Below are 15346 nucleotides of genomic sequence, written 5' to 3'. Positions count from 1 at the left end.
TGGCAAGAGTTTTAAGATGATAGGAAGGTTTTATTTTTCAATATTTATTTTAAAGATCTACATGACTACAGATGAATTATGCGATGGGGAATTGGGTTAATGAATAGAGCGCTTACGTGTGGACTTGGATCAGCATGCTCAGAACTCAGGTAAAAGTTCAGGCTCGGTAGCACTCCTGCAATCCCAGGTATTCAAAGGCAAGATGTGAGGTAGAGACTGGAGCAGACCCAGAATCTAGCCTATGTGAAGCAGCAAAAAACAAAGAGACCTTATTCAAACAAGGAAGAAGGAGAATATGGGCCGACACCTTAGGTTATCCCCTGAACTCCATGTGTCCATACCGTCACAGGAAATTAAATAAAACTCAAATTGAAAGCTTGGAAAACAGTGAGATTGTAAACAAACCTGGTCAGGATCTTGGAGGATTAGAGTTGCTTTAGCAATTGGAGGGATACAGAAGCCAGGAGTTTGGGGGGTCTATTCAAAGATGATCAGTGGTGGAAGAACTTTTCAATTCCATCTGCCCCCATGCCTCTTCCAGCTGGATAGTTGGTTACAATGTTTCACCTCTGAGCCATAGTAAGAGGAGGGTATAGCAAAGAATCCCATAGTGTGTGGTTATTTTGTTGAATTTCTGAGTCAAGGCTCTGCAATACAATGCTTGAAGCTAGGGCTGAGAGAGATTCTGAGCTGAAGACTTGGGTGAGGCTTCTGCTAGCGTGTGTGTCTTGTGGAGTATTTCTGCTGACACTGCAAAGAATTGCCATGGCATCCAGTAAAATAAGTTTCTGAGTTCTTGCAGTCTCCCTCAAGGAAGGCAGATGCCAGTGGGTATGGCTGTGTCATTAAGGGTGCTAGGAAGTCTCAGATGATCATGTCCCTCTGAAGGTCTAAGAAATTGTCCTCCAGGTCTCAGGCAGAAGCAGCTCCAGCATGGTAAATGGGGGAGTCCAAGGCTATGGGACAGGAGATGGAAATAGTTTACCAGAGATTCATTCCCGTGGTAGGCTGCACATGTCAACCACCTTCCCGTTTAAAATGCAAGATGCATGGACTCCTCATTTCCTTACATCCAAATAAATAAACTGACAGGGTTGTGGCCAGGACATCAGCAGGTAGATATTTTATCAGAGTCAGTCGCTTTTCTGTTGCTGTGAAGAGACAACACAACCAAGGTAATTTATAGAAGGAAGAGTTATTGGGGAATACAGTTCCATAGGATTAGAGTCCAGGACCATCATGGTGGAGAGAATCCCAGCAGCAAGGCAGACAGAGATGGTGCTGGAGCAGTAGCTGAGGGCTAAAACCTTATTCACAGTTGCAAGGCAGAGGGAGGTCACCGGGAAATGTATGGTCCTTTGGAACCTACAAAGCCCATTGTAAGAAGCAATACTGCCTCCAACAAGGCCACACCTCCAAATCCTTCCCATATAGTTCCACTGATAGGTGAGTGAGTGTTGAAACACATGAGGTTACAGAAGCCATTCTCATTCAATCTACCACAATCAGTATTATGTAATCAATGTTGAGGAACCCCGAGTGAGAGAGTCCATATCCAGAGCTTACTGTGTCACTGTGTCATCTTGGGCTAACGTTCATCACTTCTCCAGGCTTTGGGTCCTTTACCTGCAAAGTAATATCTTTGTGATGTGCCATCAGCCTTGTCACCTGACACAACACAGAATCACCCAAGAAGGACAGCATGCCAGTGAGGGACTGGGTCCATTGGTTTTTCCTGGAAGCGTGACTTAAGGGGAGTGCTTTAATGAAATTAATTGTGTAGGAAGATCCGTCCCGTTGAGGGTAGCAACATTCTCTAGGCAAGGGCTACTGAACTACTTAGTCAAGAGGTTGCACTGAGCACAGTCAAGCCAATGCGCAACTGACCACACACAAATCCATTTGTCTGTTCTTGGCTGTGAATGAGACATGGCCAACTGTCTAAAGCCCTTGCTACTAAGACTTTGCAACAAGGATGGACTTTAACCTAGAATTGCTAGTTAAAATGAACCCTTTCTCTCCCAAGTCTCTTTTTCTATTGTGATGTTTACGTCTATAACTCCCCATCTCTGTCCTAGGTTTTCTATCTCCAGGGTTGTCTCCCTTTGTGATTTCCTTATTGTTTCTATTTCCATTTTTAGATCCTGGGTGGTTTTGCTCAATTCCTTCACATGTTTGGTTGTGTATTCCTGTCTTGCTTTAAGGAATTTTGGTATTTCCTCTTTAAAATCTTCTACCTGTTTACCTGTATTGTCCTGTATTTCTTTAAAGGGATTATTTATATCCTTCTTAAAGTCTTCTACCTTCATTATGCGGTGTGGTTTGAAATCAGAATCTTGCTTTTCCAGTGTGTTTGGGTATCCAGGCTTTCTGTGGTGGGAGAACTGGGTTCTCAGGATGCCAAGTGACCTTGGTTTCTGTTGCTTAGGTCCTTACACTTGTCTGGCCATCTGGTTATCTCTGGTGTTAGCTGGTCTTTTCTTGCTGTCTGTGACAGTGGCTTGGCCCTCCTCTAAGCCTGTGTGTCAGCACTCCTGGGAGACCAGCTGTTTCCCGGTAGGATCTGGGTACAAAGAGCTCTGGCACAGGGTCAGCTCCAGCTGCAGACCGCAATTTCCTTTTGAATAAAACTTGCATTCTGAACAGGTGTCAAAGGTTCACTTCCCAAGCCCTACCTGAATGAGTGTCATCTTGGTTGGCAAGTTGAGATATGAATGCTGGGCAAACCACTCTCCCGCAGTTGAGCAAGCCAACCAATGAGACAAGCATAAATGTACCACGAAGAAATGTTCCTAGTACAGTCCTGATTGACAGACAATGGAACTCTAACGTGGCACATATGATTACAGCCGTTGTTGATATTTGATTAAAAATTCTATAACATTCTGACTCAGGGTCAGAGTTTATCTCCAGATTCCTGTCTGCATCTCTGCAGTGGCTCATTACAATAAACTTTTCTGCATTAACTTTATGATTACATTATGTTAGATACAAGGGGACACCATAACAATACTAGTTTGGTAAGTTGGGGCATATGTAGGACCAGAGCCTAGCTGGAGAAAACAGGTATCTTGGAGGATAGACTTTGAGTTATATCCTGGCTCTGATGCCAGCTTGTGCCTTCTGCTTCGTAAACAAATCTCAGGTAAACAATCTCCTAAGCTTTGGTTCCCATCACCACAGGCCACATGCTCTAACCACTGTGTCTTCCCTGACACAGTACTGAACCTTTTGAAACTGTGAAGCAAAATAAATCCTTCCTCATTAAGGGGCTTTTGTCATATACCTTGTGATAGGGATAAGAAAAGCAGGCAACACTGACTGAAGGACTCCAGAGTCATTGTATAAAGCTGCCTGTTTCTGAAAACACTTCTCGGGAAGTGCCGATATGAAGCATGACTTGATAGGTGCTGGCCTGCTGTTGGTGGACTCTCGCTAAACAGCCATGTGAACTGCTATCACCTCAGTTTTCATCAGTGTAGCATTGACTCTCTTCATGTTAATTCCCAACTCTTGTTCAGCATCGCCTGTCCCAGGCTGTATTTAATAATCCACAAATCTATAATCTGTTGACTCAACCCTCAACAGGCCCGAGCAGTAAATACTGTTCAAGAGAGCCCTGTGTCTAGACCGTTTTCAGCTGAACTCCCTGACAGTACTCTATCTACACAGACATTTCTGGACATAGAAGATAATCAGATTTTCCCCCCTGCAGCGGTCTCAAGGGATCTGTACTTACTGCCATTAGAGTTCATATTTTTGCCAATGGTGGGAGCATGATGTCAAGTGTCATCAGATTGAAACAGGTCATCTTCTAACCAGCACTTTGCCCCACAGGATATAAAATTTGTGGTGAAATGCCTCCTACGCCTGTCAGGAAACAGCTGAGTATTTCGGTATATTCTCCTTAAATTTTCTTCCTGAAGCTTAAATAAACATTCCTGACCCTTTTGCTGTTTTCTTTCACTAACAGAGGAGAGAGACAAGTGTCTCCATCTCTGTTATCAAGCAAACTGGGCAGATATCCTAAAGGGCACCACACATAAGAATCCCTGAGGAGAGAACCTGAACCAATAGACTCCTCTTGGCTCTTTTTGTTTCTTTTTCTTCTAGAGCTTTCAGGTGTGCCCTTACATTGCTAGTATGAGATCTCTCCATTTTCCTTATGAAGGCACACAGTGTTATTACTGTTCCTCTTACCACTCTTCTTACTGTGTGCTGTAAGTTTGGGTATATTGTGCTTTCATTATCATTGGATTCTGAAAAGTCTTTCATTTTTTAATGTTTTTCTCTAACCAAATGATAATTGGATACAAAGTCGTTCAGTTACCCTGGGTGTGTGTTTTTGCTGTTTCTGTTGTTGTTGACGTCCACACTCAATCTGTGCTGATCTGATAGAATGCATGGGGTTATTTTAATCTTGTGTCTATGGAGGTTCCTTTTATGCTCAATATATTGTAGATTTTGGGAAGGTTCTGTGAGTGATAAGAAGGTACATTCCATTATGTTCGGGTGAAATGTCCTGTAGTATTTGTTAATCCATTAGGTTTATAGTCTCTGTAATTTTCATTGTTTCTCTGTTTCACTCACCTGTCTATTGATGAGAGTGGAGTGTTGAAGTTCACCGTTATTATTGTGTGCTGTTCAGTGTGTATTTGAGCTTTAGTAAAGTGTCTTTTATGAATCTGGCTGCCCTTGCAATTGGGCATAGATGTTCAGAATTGAGATTTCATCTTGGTAGATTTTTCCTTTGAAGAGTATGGAATGTCTTTCCTCCTCTCCTTTGATTAAATTTGGTTGGAAGTCTATTTTATTACATATTACAATAGTAATTCCATCACATTTCTCAGGTCCACTTGCTTGGAAAATCATCTTATAGCTTTATAGTCTGATATAGTGTCCACTGTTTTGCTGCGTTTTGTTTCATGTATGCAGTAGAATGCTCAATCTTGTTTTAGGTTTCAGTCTGTTAGTCTGTGTCTATTTTTATTGGTGATTTGACATTGAGAGATGTTAAGGACCAATGATGGTTAGTTGCTATTATTTTGATGTTGATGTTGGGGGTGTTAGTGTGTGTATGTAATTCTCTTCTCCTCTCTCTCTCTCTCTCTCTCTCTCTCTCTCTCTCACTCTCTCTCTTTCTCTCTGTGTGTGTCTGAGTGTTTGTGTGTGTGTGTGTGTGTGTGTGTGTGTGTGTGTGATAATTAATCTCTTGTATTTTCTCAGGTGTAGTTATCCTCGTGTGTTGGAGTTTTACTTCTAGTACACTCTTTAGGACTGGAATAGTAGAAAGATATTGTTTAAAATTTGTTTTGTCATGGAATTTCTTGGTTTCTATTTCTATGATGATTGAGTGTTTTGCTGAGTATTGTATTTTGGGGTGGCTCCTGCCTTCTCTTAGGATCAGCAAGAAATATGTCCCGAATTTTTATCTTTTAGAGTCTCTTTGGAGAAGTCAAGTGTAATTCTGATACTGTTATTGCCTACTTGTCCTTGGTCCTTTGCAGCTTTGAGTACTCTTTCTTTGTTCTATCCATTTTTGATTATTATGTGGTGGAAGGACTTTCCTTTCTGGTACAATTTCTTCCTTTAGTTTGGGAATGTTTTTTCTAGGATTTTGTTAAAGATATCTTCTGGCAGTTGATACCGAGAATCTTCATCTCTTCTACTCCTATGATTCTTTGTTTGATCTTTCCAAAGTGTCCCAAATTTCCTGGATGTTTTGAGCTAGGAACTTTTTTTTTTTACATTTATGTATGTATGTATGTATGTATGTATGTATGTATGTATGTATGTATGTATACATCATACAGCTTTCTGCCTGCATGTATGCCTGCAGGCCAGAAGAGGGCACCAGACCTGATTATAGATGGTTGTGAGCCACCAAGTTGTTTGCTGGGAATTGAACTCAGGACCTCTGGAAGAGCAGACACTGCTCTTAACTTCTGAGCCATCTCTCCAGCCGCAGAGCTAGGAACTTTTTACATTTTGTGTTTTCCTTTACTAATCTATCATTTCTTTAGTATCTTGTAAGCCTGCGGTTCTCTATTGCATCTCTTGTATTCTGTTGCTTTTGCTTGTATCTGTACGTCCAGTTCTCTTTTCTAGGTTTTCTGTCTCCAGGGTTGTCTCCATTCCTATTTTCCTTACTGCTTCTATTTCCATTTTTAGGTCCTGGACCATTTTATTCATTTCCTTTCCCTGTTTATTTATATTTTCCTGTATTTTTAAGGGATTTATTTGTTTTCTCTTTATAGGCTTACACCTCTTTTTGCCTTCCTATATTTTTTAAAGGAATTCTTTTTTCTCCATTAAAGGCCTCTATCGTCTTCATGACATGGGGTTTATGGTTATAGTCTTGCTCTTCAGGGGTGTTAGGATATTCAGGGCTTGATGAAGTAGGAGAATTGTATTCCAGTGGTGGCATATTGCAGTGGCTTCTGTGGATTATTTTCCTGAACTTGCCTGTTTCTCTCTGGTTGTCTGTGTTGGTGGCTGAACTTGGTGTCTCGGGTTGGAGCAGACCTCCTGGTATGCATAGGAAACTGTGGACTGGGACTTTGTGTACTGCTGTATAGCTGCAGGTGCAGAGGTTAGAGGTCATTCATTGGGAATCAGTTCCCTCCTTTTGTCTGAGACCTGGGAATTGAAGTCATGTCTTCAGGCTTTGTAAGAAGTGAATGTCTTTATGTGATGAACCATCTGATTAATCCAAGTATTTTAGGGTTTGGCGATGTTGTTTTCTGGTACTGGGAACTGAATTTACGGCCTCATATATATTAAGCAAGCCGCCTACCACCAATCTATGTTCCTACCTCTATATCCTTTATATTCCTTTGAGTTTGCATAATAAATCTATAAGAAGTGCGACCACAAGTCAAACTCCAAAAATTCTGGACAAATTTTTATAAAAAAAAAGCAATAAAGAAGAAAAGATTTATTTTTCTTACAATGCAAGTTAGAAAATATTAAAACTGTCCCCACACTATACTTATTAAGTATTGCCTCCTTTGTGTGTGTGTGTCAGGAGAGCAGTGTGAGCATCACAGAACATAGCCCTCAGACTGCCAGGCCAACAGTGTTCCCCAACCTTCATAGGGCAGCACTGACTACTTCCATTCCTGTTAGGAGCTTCTTTCATTGTCTACCCTCCTACTCCCTTTTAAAGTTCTTACCAACCGTTATCTAAAACTGTGGTGAGTCATATTGTGTAACTATGCAGGGGAATGATGTCACCAGGGACTGAATGTGTCTCGTTGAATCCTCTGAGATTGAACTTAGCACATGAAAACGCTGGAAGAGAGTACATGCTTGGGCTGCATGCCCCTGTACTCATGTACTCAGTCTTCATCCTTGTATCCAGAAAATCTTTCTCTTTCAATAGGACCTTGTCTACCTCTTTCTTCTCCACGAAATTGCAGGGTTTCATGCATCATTGTAGTGTGGAATAAGAATATTGACATAATTTTCCCAATGGATATTATCAGAATAGATGGACAATTATGCAAGACACCGTTCAATAGCAAGTAGATCTACAGAAATGATGCTTCCTCTCGGGAAAATAAAATTTATGCTTTTTTCAATGATCTGTTTTGGTGCTATTGTATACCAGATAACATTCTAAGCAGTTTTTCTCAACTTCACTTTTAATAAACAAAACCTCCGTGTAAAATTATTTTTTTCCTTTTTCTTTTTTTCTTTATTAACTTGAGCATTTCTTATTTACATTTCGATTGTTATTCCCTTTCCTGGTTTCTGGGCCAACATCCCCCTAACCCCTCCCACTCCCCTTCTATTTGAGTATTCCCCTCCCCATCCTCCCCCCATTTCTGCCCTCCCCCCAATAATCACGTTCACTGGGGGTTCAGTCTTAGCAGTACCAAGGGCTTCCCCTTCCACTGGTGCTCTTACTAGGCTATTCATTGCTACCTATGAGGTTGGAGCCCAGGGTCAGTCCCTGTAAAGTCTTTAGGTAGTGGCTTAGTCCCTGGAAGCTCTGGTTGGTTGGCATTGTTGTTCATATGGGGTCTCGAGCCCCTTCAAGCTCTTCCAGTCCTTTCTCTGATTCCTTCAGCGGGGGTCCTGTTCTCAGTTCAGTGTTTTGCTGCTGGCATTCGCCTATGTATTTGCTGTGTTATGGGTCTGTCTCTCAGGAGAGATCTACATCCGGTTCCTGTCAGCCTGCACTTCTTTGCTTGATCCATCTTGTCTAATTGGGTGGTTGAAGCAGAAAGATAAATCTACTTATTTCCCCTTTCCTTCAGTCTGGGACCCTGTTCCATGGAATGGTACCTTTGCATTCTATCTAGATGTTTCTATTTCAGGCAAACATTTTGAATGCAAATTCACGAATATGTTCAGAGGTCAGTCTCTGACTCAGTTACTTTAACATTGTTATAATATGGCACTTGACCTCGGCAATTTAAAGCATAAAGAGTTTCTTTGTGGCTAATAGTTTTGGAGAGTAGTACCTGACCATCTTGTCAGGGTGTATGGCTACAGGAAGACAGTTATGGCATGTGAACAGTAGCTAACAAAATATTTCTTGAAGCACAAGCTAACTGGGAAAGATTTAGGCTTTAAAAACTTTTCAACTGGCTCCTAATGACACACCTCCTCCAACAAGGCCACCCTTCTGATTTAATTCTAAACAGTTCTACTGCCTGGAGACCAACTATTCAAACATGTGAGTCTTTATGGGCTGTTCTCATTCAAATGACTACAGCTACTATTTTATCTGAAACCTTAGTATAATTAACCATCTTAAATAACTTTTCCCAAATGACCCAGATGAGTGTTGGAACTAGAATTTCTGTTTAGACCATGAATGAACCTGTCTTACTAACCATTACAAAATACCTGCAGTATTTATCCATGTAGTATATTGGATTATATCAAAATAGTGGTTACAATATCTTGTGACTAAGCTGTCTCTTTATAATCTAGAAATGATAGCCAAGCAAGACGAGAAACATGGTAGCTGACATATGACAGGAATGTGCTGTAACCAGATTCCACTCCACATACTTTGATCTTAAAGGATAGGAGAGTTGGAGAATTTCATTAAAATGACAAAGAAAATTCTGTCTGCCTATATGGAGATTTCCTTCATTCTTTTTCCCCTCAGAAATGTGTCCAACTCTCTTAGTTGACTCTCATTTTTAGTCTACCATTATATGATACCACGTAATGTCAAATAGTCTTGTTATCCCTCAAAATGTCTCAGTGAGGGTCCTCAGCATATGAATAGGGTCACCAAAGCTTAGAACTATCAGTAACTTTTTATGATTATGTAGCTAATAGGCGCTAGAATCCAAATGATTACTGAAGGGATCTTAGAGAAAACATACTTCAAAACAGAGTCCCTTGGAAAGGCTTACAACGATGAGTGTCATAAATATGGATATGCATGATTAAATATATGTCATACCTTTTCTTTTCCAAAGATACTTCTCATGACTGCTTTAATTGGATGTACCAGAGCTGTGAAGCAAATGGAAAATTTCCTTCTGTGAACTCTGGGTATTCTCCCCCTAAAATATACCACCCAGACAGGATGATATCGACCAGATTACACAGGTCCACAGAGAAAGCTTGACATGCTCACTTTGAGTGAATCACCTTCCTCTGGATGGCAGAATCAGGCAGGATCAAATCCAATAAGCATTGAAAGTCAAGAAAGAATGCTGATTTGTTTAATGAGGTCAGGCACGTTCAATGCCTAGGGCAACTTGGATCTGTTTCTCTTTTAATTAACCTTGAGACTTTGTCTTATAATGTTAGTGAATTAACAAAAATGCAGGAAGTAGGAAACAATAATACCATGGGGGGAATATATCTCATAGTAGAGCTTACATGATTGTCTTCATTTACCCTGTCTTAAGGACTATAAAAAAATGCCATTGTCTTCCAGGTATAGCCAGTGTCCCTGCATGATGTCAATAATGCAATCATTTTTCAGGCAGATGAGCTCAAGAACTTGATTCATGGCTTCAAATGTGGCTCTGTGGATGCAATTCTCTCTCATAAAAGCTAGCATTTCTGTAGGAAAATGTTTTCTTTTGTTTATCGGTATTCATTTTGTTCATAAGTATAAATTGCTTTGCTAGTTAATAGGTTTATAGATCTCCTTGGTCCCTAAATACTTTGAATTGTTTATCTTACTAGTTCCTGCCAGTCATATCGGCATCTTCAGAAACTTGGACAGGCTCCACCAGCCTTAAGAAAGTTTCCTTTTTCCCCTTTAGTGAAAATTGTAAAGATCTGTTTCTTCAAGATATGAAAATAGGGACTGGAGAGGTGGACAAATGCTGAGAGCACTGACTGCTCTTCCAGAGTTCCCTAGTTCAATTGCCAGAAACCACATTGAGGCTCACAACCGTCTGTTATGGAACCCAACACCTTATTCTGTTATGTCTTAAAACGTCAGTGTACATTGTTCTTTCACGAAACACTATATATATATATATATATATATATATATATATATATATATATGTTTTTGTAAAAAAACAGTAAAGAAACATCTTGTCTCAAGACATATATGCATGTGTTCTCCCCTCACATCAACTTAACAGTCAAAAATTCTTAAACAGCGTACCAGAAGTGACCCAAGAACAGGCCACAGAACAGAGTCAGGAACCTCCCGTATAAACAAGAACTTCCCTAGAGTCACAACATAGTTTTAGAGATTTAGGACTTGTTCCCGTCACGCCACATAATTTCCATGAACTTTTCCCATACAGTAACAAGATATGTGGACTTCTTCCCATGTGGGTATCCAATAAACAGAACTGCTTCTCCTGATGTTTCATTATATCAAATGTTTCTCATGTGGATTCCAATAACAAGGCTACTTCCTATACGGGTAGATGTTCATCTACAACATGCAGGAATTTTTGGTATGTGGATTTGTGATATCTAGGAGTATCACACACACACACACACACACACACACACCATATAAACAACTTCTTAATATTCATGTAGCAAACACCCAAGACTGCTTCTTATGTGGGTCCCTGATATGCAGGAATTCTTTCCATGTGGGAATATAATATCCAGTGCCTCTTACCATGAAGGTATAGTATTCCCAGGACTTCTTTCACTGTGGGTGAGTGAGATCCAAGACTTAATTTCATGCAAGTAAACTGTATACAGGACTTTATCATTTTGGGTTTGAAGTAAACAGGATTGTGCCCCACCTTTGTTGATGATATCTGTTGCTTCCTTCAATAAAAGTACCATATCCAGGATTGTTTTTTTACATATGTGCATAATATGCATGGCTTTTCCTATGTAGGACTATGATATCCAGAGTTTTTATCGATATATGTTCCAAATTTCCAAGACCTCTTTTCCTTCCATTGCAGGTACATGATACATAGTATTGCATGAATTCTTCCCATGCACCCCCTACCATGCATGTACCAATATTGAGGAATGATTCTCACACAGTAACATGATATCGGCAATTACTTCCCATGTGAGTGCATAAATTTGAGGACAGCTTGCCTTAACAGTCCAACATATCCAGAGCTGGTTCTTATGAACGTATATGATGTCCATGACTGTTTCCAATGCTTATACATGACATATAGATCTTTGTCCTATGCAGTTGTGTAACATCCTGGACTTCTGACCATACACATACACTCTAAGCTCTCAGAGGCCAGCCCTGATGATGACCAGGTCCCACAGAGGAGGTAGGGAGTCAGAGAGAAAGAAGTGAGTCAGTCATGGTGGTTTGGAGGAATCTTGCAGCCTGACTGATTGGCAGTCTGGTTGCTTCTTTCTTTATAGAGAACTCAGTAGGCAAGGATAGATTCACGTTCCAAAACATAGAAAATATCATTTTTGTCCCCAAACACGTTTTATCTCTTTTGGCCAGAAGTTTAGGCAACATTCATAAATCATGACAGAACAGAATTATCTTTTACAATTATCGTCCCTCCTTAACCCCAGAACCCAACAGTTAGGATATTGTGGATTCCAGAGCACTGGACAGAACAGCATCGATGCCGGCCTGGGTGTCATGTCCTGAGCAGTGGAGCAGGGTACTAATTGTCATTAGGCCCAAGAAAAACTTCGAGCCAAAGCTAATGCAGTTATTATTCAATTTCCAACATAGTACGATGTTTATATTTATTTATTTGTAGAATTTATTCATATGTACAATCTTGTTCTTGGGCATAGGACACCACTTAATGAGAAAACTTTTCTAAGAAATGGAGGTCTTGACACCTCAGTATCCTATCATTTTTTTCAAACCATCCTCTGTTCGTCAGAAGAAGCTGGAGATGACTCCAGTCCATCTAACTTTCTTGCTGTATCTTTTCCTGCAGAGTCTTGGTATATGTGGCCACCAATCTTCTATGCCACATGAGTGCCTGAGGGTATAGCAGTGAGAGGCTTTTGCCTGTTCTGCTGCTAAATTTTCTAGTCCACTGAATCTTGTTCACCTTTTTAAGTTCAGTTTGCTCTGATTACCTTGTTGTTGAGTAAGTACAGGGGAAATGTTCCAAGAATATCTATGAGCCAGAGACCCACTACGTGATCTCTGGTGTCTTTGAGTTACAGCCTTCAGAGGGCAAGGATATCTTTCCAGTAGGGCCAGAAAGGCTAGCTCCCTAAAAACAGTAGTAATATGCTCAGGACTGTTGTGGGAAATCTTAGAAACAACTGAGATGTCCCTCAACAGAGGAATGGATACAGAAAATGCGGTACATTTACACAATGGAGTTCTATTCAGCTATTAAAAACAATGACCATGAAAGTTGCAGGCAAATGGAAGGAACCAGAAAATATCATCCTATGTGAGGTAAACCAGTCACAAAAGATCACATGTGTGTTCAGTAAGTGGATATTAGGAGAAAAAGCTTGGAACACCAATGAGATAGCTACCAGACCATGTGAAGCTCAAAAGGAAGGGGGATTAAAGTATGGATTCTTCATTCCTACATAGAAGGGGTAACAAAATAATCACAGGAGGTAGAGAGAGGTAGGCACTTCGGAGCGAGAGGGAGGGGGTGGGGAAAAGGGGAGCAGGATCAGGTGTGAAGAGAGACAGGGAGACATACAGAGGATCAGAAAATTACAAGAATGTGTGCAGCAATGCGGAGTGGGGAACTAGGATAGCCACCAGAAAGTTGAGATTCTAGCAAAGCAAGAGGCTCCCAGGACACATGGGGATCACATTAGTTGAAATACCCAACAGTGGGTTGCAAGATCCTGTAGAGAGCATATCCAGAGTTTAGGCATGGTTTGCGCCTCAGGCATGGGGCCACCCACTCATCTCAAAAATATTAACACGGAATTAATTTTTCCAATCTGAAGGAAATGAAGGGAGAAAGAATGGATCAGAGCCCTGTGTTCCTTAAGTACATTGCAGGGATCCCTGCCCCTAGTTGAGAACACTGTCCTGTATAAGGCTGAACTGCAGATACATGCCACAGAGCTATTCCACCTAAGTCTGGGGTACTCATCCAATGGGTTCACAGGAGCTCCATGCTGAAGTATGCACATGGAGTCAATTATGAGAAGGAGTGACTCAAGGGCTGCTGATGTCCAAATGCCTGACGCAGCTCTGGTTTCACCTTAGAAATTCTGTATTTCTGGAGCCTCAGGTAACCGGATATTAGCCATGCTGGTCATTGTTTTGGCTCATAGGCATCTCAAATGGCTAGGACTATGCATCGCCTCTCTCTTCAACTACTTACTGTTCATTAGTCTGAAATGAGATGATAAACTCAACAGCAAAGGACATTGAAGTACCTATAGGCTTTGACTCAATGAATAAATGTCAGCCTGCTTGATCCATGAAAGCAAGAGCTTCTAGTTCTACATCTTCCTTTCCTTTGCTCCTTAAGACTTCATGACCAAGGCAAGAAATTTGTAAAAGATAGTGTGTGATTCAGACTCACATTTACAGAACTAGTACATTGTGGTACAGCAAAGGAACAGTTGAGAGCTCTCTGGGCCACAAACTGGAGGCAGATTGGAAATCACTGGGAATGACTTGGGCTTTTGAAATCTATAAAACGAACCCTAGGGACACAGCTCTTCCCCAAGAAGCACTGCCTTATCCTTCTGAAACAGGTTTACCCACTAGGAACCAAATACTGAATCACATGGTTCTATGGGCACCAAACCCCTAAAGAGATCCTTAGCATCATCAGGAAGGAAGGAAAAGGCCCTGAGGCAAAAGTCTAGACCAACACTGTGGAGATGTGCTGAGGGCACTGTCCATTTCATGTTCACATGGAGCATTTTTGCAGAAGTTATAAGGGAAAAGGAACACCATGTATATAAGTCTGTAGTCTGGGTTGGGATTTCATCCCTATTGTCCAGGGAGCTGTTTTTTGCATCCAAAGGACTCCTATGTACCAGTCTTGGTTTAATTTCTAGTCTATGTGTCAGGATTTTCCCTGGACCTGTCAGCAGAGGCCAAGGAAAGTACTCAACCTCGCTGCATGGCCAGCCTCTTCAGAAGGACAAACCTCAGGAGTAATCATAGCTCCCTGGGCTTTACATTGTAACATTAGCCTGTCCTGGCCTTGCAGGGACCTGACAGGCATAATCCTACCACCCTGGAAACACAGAGGAGCATCAGTACAACATTTGTCTCGATATTACTGTTCTCCAAAAGTAAGAGCATCCAAATTTAATGTTCACATTCCATATCCTGATGACATCTGTATTTTATTTTAATCTTTGAATTCTCCTCCTGGGAAAAGATTCTTGCCACGTCTGTGAAGAACATGACCAGAAAGTATCTGAACAGAACCTAACATCAAATAATACCCCCAAATAAAGCCCAAACCACTTATTAAATGCAGGAAACAGTGGACACTTACTAGAGCAGTAAGGAGTGGACCAGTTCTGAGAGGGGAAGACAAGAGATATAGTGGCCAATATCAGTAGACATAGTGTCTAATGTTTATGACCCAAGGTTAGAGTGAGGAATGGATGGAGACCCACAAAACAGTGTCAGGAAAATAAACAGGCCATGGGTAAGAGAAAGCAAATAAGACACATTGCATGCACAAGTGCATTCACAGAAGCTTGCACAAACACGCGCGCGCACACACACACACACACACAGATGGAGAGTGAGTGTGTGTGTGTGTGTGTGTGTGTGTGTGTGTGTGTGTGTGTGTGTGTAAACAGGACATTAATGAGGTGTCATTCTGCCTGGTTCCTTTTCTGAGCCATAGTGAACAATGCAACAATGATGCTGCATGTCTGAGGATCCCTGCATCACATCGATGGATCAGACAGCCTTCCTATTTTACTCATTCTGAGGGACAAAATGGCTGGCAGCCAGTGGGGTGGCCCCAGTTTCACT

At 41.1% G+C, this 15346-nt stretch overlaps 1 long non-coding RNA gene across 2 annotated transcripts in view; it reads left to right on the top strand.

Moving 5' to 3' along the window:
* Positions 1–15346, top strand: part of LOC148004574 (uncharacterized) — a 105835-nt gene that overhangs the window by 42536 nt on the left and 47953 nt on the right. The window lies entirely within an intron of this gene.

This window comes from Rattus norvegicus, chromosome 7, assembly GCF_021556685.1.
Source record: "Rattus norvegicus strain SHRSP/BbbUtx chromosome 7, alternate assembly SHRSP_T2T, whole genome shotgun sequence".
In the NCBI taxonomy this organism is placed as follows: Eukaryota; Metazoa; Chordata; class Mammalia; order Rodentia; family Muridae; genus Rattus; species Rattus norvegicus.
Note: the sequence above shows the minus strand (reverse complement) of the source record. Positions and strands in the feature narration are given on the sequence as shown.